Raw genomic sequence first — 11,107 nt, 5'->3', positions numbered from 1 at the left:
CCCCGCCGTCATACACAAATACATGGAAAACACACAGACACACACCAGCATCACCTACCCAAACGGCTTGGCTCTCAATGTCATCGTTCGGGTCATGTTTAACTCGTGAGAAGAGGATATACTTTGTTTATTGCAGGGAAAGGGCAGTTGACCATTCCTCACATACAGGAAATACAGCGTACTACACATGACAACAATAGTCACACCACACTGCAGCAGTGGTGGAAAGTAAACAAGTAGCTATACTCTAAATTACAATTATAAGGTACTTGTACTTTACTTGACTGTTCCCATTTTATGCTCGGGTATACCTTAATTATACTTCTTACACTTCATGACACTTATAGTTTTTACTCAACTACATTTCTCTGACATTCTGTGACTTCATGCATTATTATGGATTAAATTACCAAACAGTATACAGCACAGATTAGTCTCACCTTTGCTAGCTACAACAGTTAAGTGTCTAAGTATGCTTCAAATAAAGTTTGCAGGATCATCTAACAACATCTGAAATCCCCTCCCTCCTTACACACTTTTCCCACATCAAAATGTAGAAGTTGCATCTAACAATTTTTTTTATAACTTTCCAAAACAGACAAATCGTAAGTCGCACGTTCTTAGAGAGAGATCAGGGAGGCAGCGGGATACAAACTAAAGAAGTGGCGCGCTCAACTCAAATGTCTTCAGAGAATAATCGGTGCCGACCCAAAAGGCACAGAAATAGCAAAGAAGTCTTCAGCACTCGCAGATAAGTATATAACACTTTTAATAAGTTAATGCACAGCAGATGAAAGAAACAGACGCGTTTCAGCGCTAGGCTTTCTACAACGTTTCTGAGCTTAGTGTTATATCTGCGAGTGCTGACGACGTTTTTGCTAACGGGGTGGGACACAGGCAGGAGGAGGCTACTGTGCAGGCCAGCAGGCTTTTTGTCCCACATTCGAGTGTGTCCAATTTTGTTCAGACGACACGCTGTATGAACTAGTTTGTTTCGAGATCTCTTAAAGTGGATGTTATTTTTAACAACCACTTTTTTAACCCTATCCCGAACCCCTAACCCTAACCCCAAACAAACCAACACCGTATATTGTTAAAACTCACACATATATAGTTTCATTTTCAAAAAATACTAATTAATTTATCCCACAACTGCTGGGGACTGCAAGTTTGGAGCAAATATTCCTTAAACGGGAGTAGGTAATGCTTTTGTCGGGGGAGTATTTTCAGTAGTGCACATATACACAATTGATGTACTAGTGCGTATTTACGACAGCAGGTCAGTGCGTGTGGGATCAACTGAAATTAGTGTCCGTGTTCAGAGTAATATAGGAACATGTCATCCGGTACAACACTGTGACTCACTGATGTGTTTTTCATATTTTTTGGACCATGGCGCACCGACGCACTGAGGAATAAGATATGTCAGGCTTTGGCTACGCAGACAATATTAGTTAGCAGGATCAATTCAGTGATGATTTTTGGTTGCGTTATGAGATTTGTTGACAATAATTTTAACCTTTGCAGTTCAAATCTTACTGTCATATCAATGCAACCATATTAATCAATAAGTGATTATAATTACTATTATGATAAATATTGTATAATAATACAATACTTTGAAATAGGCCATTCTCACCTTTTTAGTACTTTTGATTGAGTATTTTTACATTGTATTTTTGCTGCTTTTATTCAGGTAAATGATGTGAATACTTCCCCCACCATTGAACTATGATGTGAATGTCTGAATGAAAGGCTGCTGTGTGGAATCAAAGCACTCACAAAATTTGAGATTTCTACATTTGAATCAACAAGTAGTCAATGTTGTTTTCAAGAAAACTTCCCTCCAGCATCTAGCTGGTGCTAGTCGTCTCTCCTCACCACAGCAGCTGCCTGTGATGGTTATCTCTCATTCATTTTCAAACACACACACACACAAACACACACACACACACACACGCACACACACACACACATTTGCACACCCACTCCTGCAACTCATGCACTTCCACATTTGCACACGTTCACACACTTGAGCATGCTTGTTCTCCTCCCTGCCCCCCCATTTTTTTTTAACAACACAACTTCCAGCTTAACTTCCAGCAGAAGTGCGCCACTCTCAGTCCTTCAGCGGGAGTCTTTCCTTTGAGCTACTCAGGAATACACTCTAACTTTCTCGTAGAAGACTAGTCACTGAGTTCCTCTCCAGGGACCCCCGCTATATAACTTATACTCACTTTACAGGACTTCCGTATCGGTGGAAGGCATCTATCTGTGAAAGCACTGAGATAGGAGTTGGGATAAAGTTATTTGATGTTTTGTGGTGAACGTATCTGAGGTAATGGATACTGTGTGAAAGGCTACGGCTGTGTGAGTGAAGTGACAAAGTTAGTTTGGGCCTTACAGATCTTTAAATCCCCTCGGATCACTCAAAATGCCCTCTTCTACACTCACCGCTCCACTGATTGTGCGTGTTTGTGTGTGTGTGTGTGTGTCAGATGATTGGTACCTGGGCTAACAGAGAGGAGTCCCTCAGGTCCTTCTGTGGAGGTTCTCAGGTCTGGTCAGTTAACCTCCATCTCTCTCTTTGATCGCTGCGGCTCAGACGATCCTCAGGGAAAACACAACACAGTCAAACCTCAAGTCAGACCTCTTTTAGTAGAGAGAGACACACACACACACACACACACACACACACACACACACACACACACTCATACACACACTCATACACACACTCACACACATATCCACACTTATCCAAAGCAGACAAATGGATTGACACAAGAAAAACTTGCACATATGCCAATGCATACAACTCCCTTCATCCACACATCTACACACACACACACACACACACACACACACACACACACACACACACACACACACACACACACACACACACACTTTGCCACACAGTCAGACCAAGGGGTAATGCTATACAGCCAATGTCAGTGAGAGCAGGGTACTTAAGGTGCTATTACACTCCCATTACCTCTACTCTCATGTGCAATCAGGGAGAGGTGATGGCCTGCGCTCTGGCAACTCACACCCTGTTCCCCCCTCTGACAGCACTGTGGACAGAAGCCCAGGGCAGCAGCCTCCACGGATCGTAAGGTAGGTAAGGCGAGAAGATTTAATCTGAAGGGTGTGTATCGTATCTGGAAGGTAGAGGAGAAGGAATGCATTGTGTAGCAGCAGAGCTCACAGAGATAAAGCTCATACTCCTATTTGCAGATGATGATGATGATGGATATGCAGCGTTTCATGTGTTTGTGGATCTTTTTTAATGAAACGTATGAAAAGAAAACATTCCCCCCCGCCCCCATTTTTTTCCACCTCTGTTTTTTGTGCCCCATCTCCCTCTCTTTCTCTCTCTCGCTCAACCTCACACACACACACACACACACACACACACACACACACACACTCTCTCTCGCTCTCTCTCAGCTGGCCCTAGATAGTTTTGCTCTTCCCCCAGCTCCTCTGGGACCCCTTCTCTGTGTCGTTAATCAGAGCTCCTCAGCTCAGCTTCTCTCTCTCCTTTTCTCTCCCTTTTTCTTTCTTTCCAACCAACACACGCGCCTGCTCGTGCGCGTGCGCGCACACACACACACACACACACACACACACACACATATGCAGTCTTATAGTCTCTCTCTCTCTTCTCCTCACACATGCATTCTCAGCCTCATCCATCATAAAATGGCAATGGGAAGGTGGGGTTGTGTGTGAGTGTACATGCGAGTGTGTGAAAGCGCGCGTGTCAGGTTCAGTGTGTGTGTCTACGTGTGTCGGCTCATGTATGTGCACGCTATTGGCACACATCTCCGTGTCTCCTCAGCAAAAACGAATTGAGACTTTACAAGAAGAAAGCAATTAGGCCAGGGCTTTGCCCTATCATTCACTGGCTAATGTATCAGAGGCAGAGTGAATATTATTAACGGACGGGGAGGGTAAGGCTCTGTGGGTTTTACAGCCAGAAGGTAGGACACGAAAAAGACTAATGATTGTGATGAAGTAACCCTGAGTTGAAGGGTTTTAATCACTTGTAGGCTTTGTGGCTTCGCAGTTGACATGCTCTTTATGATAACTGCATGGCTTCCAGCTCTCGGTCTCCGCCATTCAACGGAACACTGATAGAAAAGAATCAAATGAGCCATTACTGAACATGGACAAGGATGGCTGGGTACAATGCAACAAGATTACTCATTCATCAGCATGTGTGAGTGTTAGGGCCACGGGGCAGAGGGAGCAGCGGGAAAACAAATCACGAGTCAGAAAAATGGAAACTATGATGACCAGAGGACAAAGAGACAAATTATAGGGAGAGAGGAGGAAGAGGGCGCAGAGACAAAAGTGCAAAGTAGAGTGGGGTGACTGAGGTGGAGCGTTGATGGACAGAGTCAAGAAGGAGCAGACAGAGGAGAGAGGAGGTGAAGGAGCAGCGTTGGGTCAGTGATGCGTAGAGACAAACCATTTGCACCTCAGCAGCAACTGGGCAGAGTGCTCTTGACTTCTCTGTGTGTGTCAGATAGTGAGACATGTGACATGTGACATGGAAACTGGGTTCACATCGAGGATAGGTCACACTGTAATGGTGTTTTTTTTTTTTTCCCCCAGCATTTTTGTTTCACATCTCTACAGCGCTCTTAAATGTCATGCATTTTAAAAAGTCAGGTCTCAGTGGGTCGAGCTGACACTGATGTGTGTGCTTTCTTCAAACAGGAACCTTCCTCTTTGTGATTTAAAGCAACATTTCGTGGTCTCTGGTTACATTTGTTGACATCACTCAGCTCTTAACAGCAAATGTGATATGATAACTCAATCAGGCAAGATGCTAAATATTGAGATAAGCCCATAGTGACCCTGAAGAAAAATATGAGGCCAATCTGTTCCAGCCTGTTTCTGTGTTACAGTCACAATTACTGGAGATTACAGCCAAATCACTTCCACATGGGCTCAATGAAAACTTTACAATCCCTCCCACAATACACGATGAGGTGACTTTGTTTGGACTTAAACCAACAGAGGAAAGAGGAGAGGAGGTGAAGGGAGAAGGAGAGAGAGCCTTAGAGGTTAGGTGGAGGATTTTTGTAAAGAGCTTATTTTTGAGCCATCATGCAACCATCATTTTCTCTCCCAAGAATTTCTGTTCCGAAATCTGTCAAATTGGAAACAAATGTTGTGGGTGAGACCGCACGAGAATAAAAAACATTCCTGTTGTTTCACAATCCACCACCAGAAAAGAGCTGGCTCAGAGGAGGAATAAAAGAATGAGCAAGCAAAGACAAAAATCAAAATCAGCTTCAACATCACAGAAAGCAGAGGAATGCTCTGAGACAGAGCCTTTAGAAATATATTTGTATTTTCAAAAAGAGACAGGCACAGTAAGGGACTGTAGAAAAATTATTAGAGGAGAGTAAAATGGAGGTTTATATCTTTTTCCTTTTGCTGAAGTGAGGGTAGTCATAATTTCTTTGTATAGAACAGGTGGTAGAAGCAGCCTATTTTTTACAAATTTTTTAAAAAGTTACATAAAGAACATAGCTTTTGTGTACGCCCACAGGTCATAAAGGTGTATTTGGCCCACACAGCAACCTTCAGGGATGAAAACTGAAGCCAACACAGAAGTACCAGTTCTTGGAATGACCACTTGAGGCTGGCTCCAAAGGGAGTCAGTCCCCATAGACTCCCATCTTAAAATAACCGACTTTACAGCAGAAATGAACGCATTACAGCCTGGTACAAAAAACGGTTTTGGTCTTGACCCCTTCGTGGCACCTATATGGGGGTTGAATTTTTATATAACTCAACCCGTTATGAATATTTGAGGACGTACTCCTTGATTGACAGGTGGGTGAGTGTATGCTCGCCACAAACTGGTATGGATCGAAGTCTTGGCTCGACACGCGCCCCTTCTCTTTGCCCATTTTTGGATTAGCCGGGAGTTAGGCGGAGTCAGGCACTGCCAAGATGGTGACGGTGGAGCAGCTTAGTCTGAACTTCAAGACCACTCTGCAAAAAACTGTGGGTGACGTGATGGAGGCTATGTCCATCTTTATTTACGGTCTATGGTTCAGCTATACACACAAGACAATCCTGTCATAATTTTGGCAGTTGGCTATGTGGAAATTATCATTTAATTGAAAGAGTAATCCATGGATTTAACACTGTGCTCCTATAAAATGGTTGGACTCCCGATGGACACATTAAAAAAATCTGCATCCTATTCAGAGGTCAGAGATTCAGGTGTGTTATGCTAGTAGCGGCTAATGTAGCCTCAGGCCGAGACGAGGAGTGCGCTACAGAGGTTTTGCTAAACTACACTGCCCTAGTGGTCTTCAGCCCCAACTAACACTGACTCAGGTGACATCACTTGAGGCAGCTTATCAGATTTCAAGTGATTTTAGTGAAAGTAAAAGGAATTACATTAATTTAGTACTGTCATATCATTTTGAGACAATTTCTAGTTTTTCCCCCTTTTCCTCCATAAAGTGAACTTGTTGAAATGTCCTCTTTGTCCACAGCAGTTCCTCGGTAAAACAATCCAGGGTAAAGTCAGAGCCTGTGGTCGTTAACTCAGGCTGGCATACCTGTCTTGCTTTTATAGGTGGCAAAAGCTACTAATCCTTCAGTCCAATATTTACTTAGTCCAAGTTATGTTTTCCTGGACCCTAGCTATGCATCTCTCCCGCTCCCTGCTTATATATTCTTGGCCCTTGATGTATTCCTGGCTCAGGAAACAACTTTTAGTGCCCCGCAAGGGCTGAGTGAGAATTGACAGTGTGTGCCAGAGTGAGAGCGAGAGGTAGGGGGCCTGTTTTAGTTCCACTGTGTTTGTAAGGTCACTCAGAGTACATCTGTATGGAGTGGGAACTCACTCGCTTTCACTGTCACAACCACTCACAACAGCCATCTGTAATGCTGTTATGTGGAGCACTGTGTCCCTTTGTCCCTTACACACACACAGAGGCAACCACACAGTCACTCACACACACTCACACATAAAAAAGCACATACATGTGGACACGGAAACACACGCACGCACACGCACACACACACACACACACACACATACATCCCAAACTACACACACTCTCACGGCGTCACTGTTCACACGACAACAAATGAACCAGAGAAAACATATATTAACATAATGCTAGGTTCTAATTGCGAGAGCATGTGTTTCTAATGAAAAAGTTGTTTTAGGGTTTTATTCCGCTCGGCTGTCAAACAATTCGCTCATGTTTTGAAATATAATTGTGGGGACTGTAAGAGTTTCGAAACCAAACCAAAACATTGCCGTGATCCTGGTTTCTAATGTTTCTAATTTGTTAAAATATGCTGAGTGAATGACAAAAGTAGAAGCCCGACCTGCCAAGAAAAACATATCAGAGGCAGGGCCATGTGGAAATACAGAGTCTCTTTTAGAAACATGATCAATGTAACCTTTGTTACAGGAAGGAGAGGGGGAGAGAGAGAGGAGAGGTGAGGAGGCAGGGATAAGGAGACGACATACGAAGACAGTAGGTTCATGTCTGTGTACATGTTTATTTATCATTATATCCACAGTGCATACAGTGAAGACAGGCGAGGAATTCAAATGGACAGTTTCTTCCTCCTTATGTATGCACCACATACTGATGTACACACATTGTTGTGGTGAGCTGAGGATTTTTTTCAGTGTGGAGCGAATATGTTAGAGAGTCATTTTCACAAACTGTCAGATACTGAGAGGAAGAGGAGAAGGATTTAATCATTTACAGATGGAAAGTATATCTTTTACTTCTCTTTATGCTCTTTCTCTCTCAGGCTGGACTGAAGAGGATGTGTACCCCCCCCCTCCTCCTTCCATCCCACACACTTCTTACCCAAAACTAACATACAGCCTGGAAGTTGGCTGAGGAGAGAGAGAGAGAGAGAGAGAGAGGGAGAGAGAGAGTGAGTGTGTGTGTATGTGTGTGTGTGCATTGGTGAGAGGGAGAACGAAATTCATATGGTTGCAGAGCATCTCTTTCCCCCCCCACCCCCCACCTCCCGCTGCTCTCTGCTTCTCTCTCTCTCTGTCTCCCCTTCCCTCCCCACGTATCTGTTTCTCCGAAGAATAACATACAAACCCTCTGTGAAAGGATTCATGGTTTATTAAACCAGAGGTCCTTTTCCTGTTTCAACACTGAGAAGAAAAAATAAATACCACAGTTTGTTTTCTCTCCCTCTAGCTTAGCCCTCTATCTATCTCTCTATCTATTTTCATACATTTTTTTCTCCCATTTTTTTTCTCTCTATCAGCTCGCTTGTGCCTGTCACTCTTTCAATTTTCCTCCTTTTCCCCTGAACTTTCCGGACTCTAACATTGTGTCTCCTGCTTGTTTCAAGTCTTTTTTTTGTTTTTCATCTCTTGGACACCAATCAGCCGCACAGCCCATTAAAGCAGAGTGTGTGACCGCTGAATGGGTCCCACTAGTTTACACCCCGTGTCTGCTCGGTCAGTGTGTGTGTGTGTGTGTTAGAGGAGGGCAGACTAGGATAACTCAGGGTAATGTATTGTCCTGGGCGTGCACCCTGACAGTTCTCCCTGCCGGTGCCTGGTCATTCATTAATGCTAATTTGACATGTTTACGGACCCCCCTCCTAACATTACATACTTAAGGCAATCGACTGACCTTAAATGGAAACACCTACAGCCGTGCGGCATGTCAATACCAGATGAGGATGTTTGTGTCTGTGTGTGCGTGTGTGTGTGTGTGTGTGCACTCTCATGTGCGTACGTACCTGTGAAGCAGTGCATCAATACTGAGTTAGTGCTTAATCTGGAGGAGCAGGTGAGTTATGCCTGCAGAGACAGCTTCCTGCATTATCTGAGTAAGTGTGTGTAATGCAGCTAAGAGGTGAACAATTCAGAATAATGCAGGAAGTGTCTGTGTGTGTGTGAAGCGGGAAGGAGGGCAGGTGGGCATGAGGCCAAGAGGGAAAAAGTGAGAGATTAGACCTTTAAGAGCCAATATCTGTTTTGATTTCAATCATGGTTTCTCTAATTCCCCCCCTCTGTTTGTGTTTTTACATATTCAGCACTTAAATACAGTGTTGTGCCATTAAATGGCCAATCTTGCGTTGTCTCTCACTGATACACAACATTAATCACCAATTAGCTTGTCCTGCGACTGGCCACCTCTCTCATTAGAATATGATAGAATATAATGGTACTTAATGATGCTTAGGAAACATAATTAAATGACTGAGCTGTAGAACATGTGGAAGAACCGCGGTGCATCAATCAAAGACGACCCTGTCAATCCAGCGCTCATCAAGAGTGGTGCAGAGAGGTTGTGTGTGTGTGTGTGTATAAAAACAGAGGGTGCACGCGTGTGTGCTGAAACCACTGGCCTCTATCATGACCTCATTAGAGAGAAATGAAGGGTGGACGTGTCCCCATCACAAGATACCATTGGTGCTTCAAAGTGTGAATGACATTAATATGTGACTGTCTCTGCCTCTGTCTGAATGTCACTTGGTCTATCTGGTTGCACTGGATCAGATGAGGATAAAAAAAATGCCATCTCTCTGAGGTATCTGCTTCTAGCTCTAATTAGCATGTGAATAAATGGAATAAATAATCTATATTATTTATGGATTTGCTTTTATCATTAATCAACATAACAAAAAGCTTGTCTAATGCGCTCCCTGCAGTCGCCACTGTAACATCAGCTGAGGGGAGGATGGAGGGGGAGAAGAGAGAGAGAGAGAGAGAGAGAGAGAGAGAGAGAGAGAGAGAGAGAGAGAGAGAGAGAGAGAGAAAGTAGGAGGGGGAGGGGCAAACAGCTTATCTTTTGTTTTTTTCTTTTTTTTTTCATTTTAGTAGAACAATAAAGATAAGTGTTCTACATGGTTGCTTAACACACACAGTTCGCCGGCCCCCTCCTCCCCTACTCCCTCTCTCTCTGCCGGCAGTGGTGAAATCCATCTCTCTATCTCTATCTCTATCTCTCTAACATCCATTACATACCCCAGCCCCTCACCTCCCTACTCATTAGGCCAACGCACAGTAAATTAGCAGCAGCAATTACAGAGAATATAAAGCATGGGCTTTGCCGGGCTCCCTCTGACAGGTACCACACAGATCATAGACAGACACCCACAGTCACCGGGATAATTACTGTGGGAAACGACCACACACCCTCGTATAAGCGAGAGCGCAAACCTGAATGTGAGTGCACACTCATCCTAGGTATTCCTGTACTCGGATATGCTCTGTCTTGCTGGCAGGCGTGTACATGCATACACAGATGTAGATACGCGGCTCGTGTGCACCTGCAAATACACATACATTAAGTAAGGCCAGGAACTTGCTTCCCATTTCCTCCCTTCGTCTCTTTCTGATGTCCATTGTGACTATTTTCCTGCACAAAATATTATTAATATTCATTCCTCCTCTCCTTGTCTTTTGCTCACTGTCTAAGTCTGCCTCCATTCTGAATATTCCCCCAAACCACCCCACCCTCCTTTCTATTTCTTTCCTTTCCTTTCTTTATCCGGGATCCCCATGGGGACTCCTGTTTTTCTTTCAAATACGCCTCTCTCCGCTCTTCCTCCCTTCATGTGTCCATGCAGGGAAGAGAATGAGAAAGAGGAGTAGGAGAGCAAGGAATATGTGCATTAATATAATTCATTAGGATACTAGTAGCACAGAAGCTCCTGAACAGCACCTCTATTGATGTGTGAAGGCTCTGCCGTCTCCTTCCAGAGGAGTAGTTCTCCAGGAATAGCGTCTTTTAATGTTATATCTCCAGAGGGTTGAGGTCTGCTGGCTACACGCTGCCCTCGGCCTTCCACTCCTATTGTCCTCCTCCCACACTGACCACTCTATCTGGGCCTGAAAAGCTGCTGGAAATAAAGAGCAAAATGGGTTCACCTTTTGTCTATGTGTATTTATGATTTATGAGTGTGCGTGTGTGTGTGTGTGTGTGATGGTGTGTGTGTGTGCTGCACTGCAAGCTGCATTTGGGGAAGCCGAATCCCTGGAGCTGTGCGGTGCAACACAGCAGCGGTGCTCGGCTCGCTAATCAAAAACATTAGGCTCCAGGACTCATTTTCCCGAGCACTG

This window comes from Seriola lalandi, unplaced genomic scaffold (assembly GCF_002814215.2).
Source record: "Seriola lalandi dorsalis isolate HSWRI2012SDOR001 ecotype SW California unplaced genomic scaffold, Sedor1 jcf7180002054598, whole genome shotgun sequence".
In the NCBI taxonomy this organism is placed as follows: Eukaryota; Metazoa; Chordata; class Actinopteri; order Carangiformes; family Carangidae; genus Seriola; species Seriola lalandi.
This window is presented reverse-complemented; position numbering follows the sequence as displayed.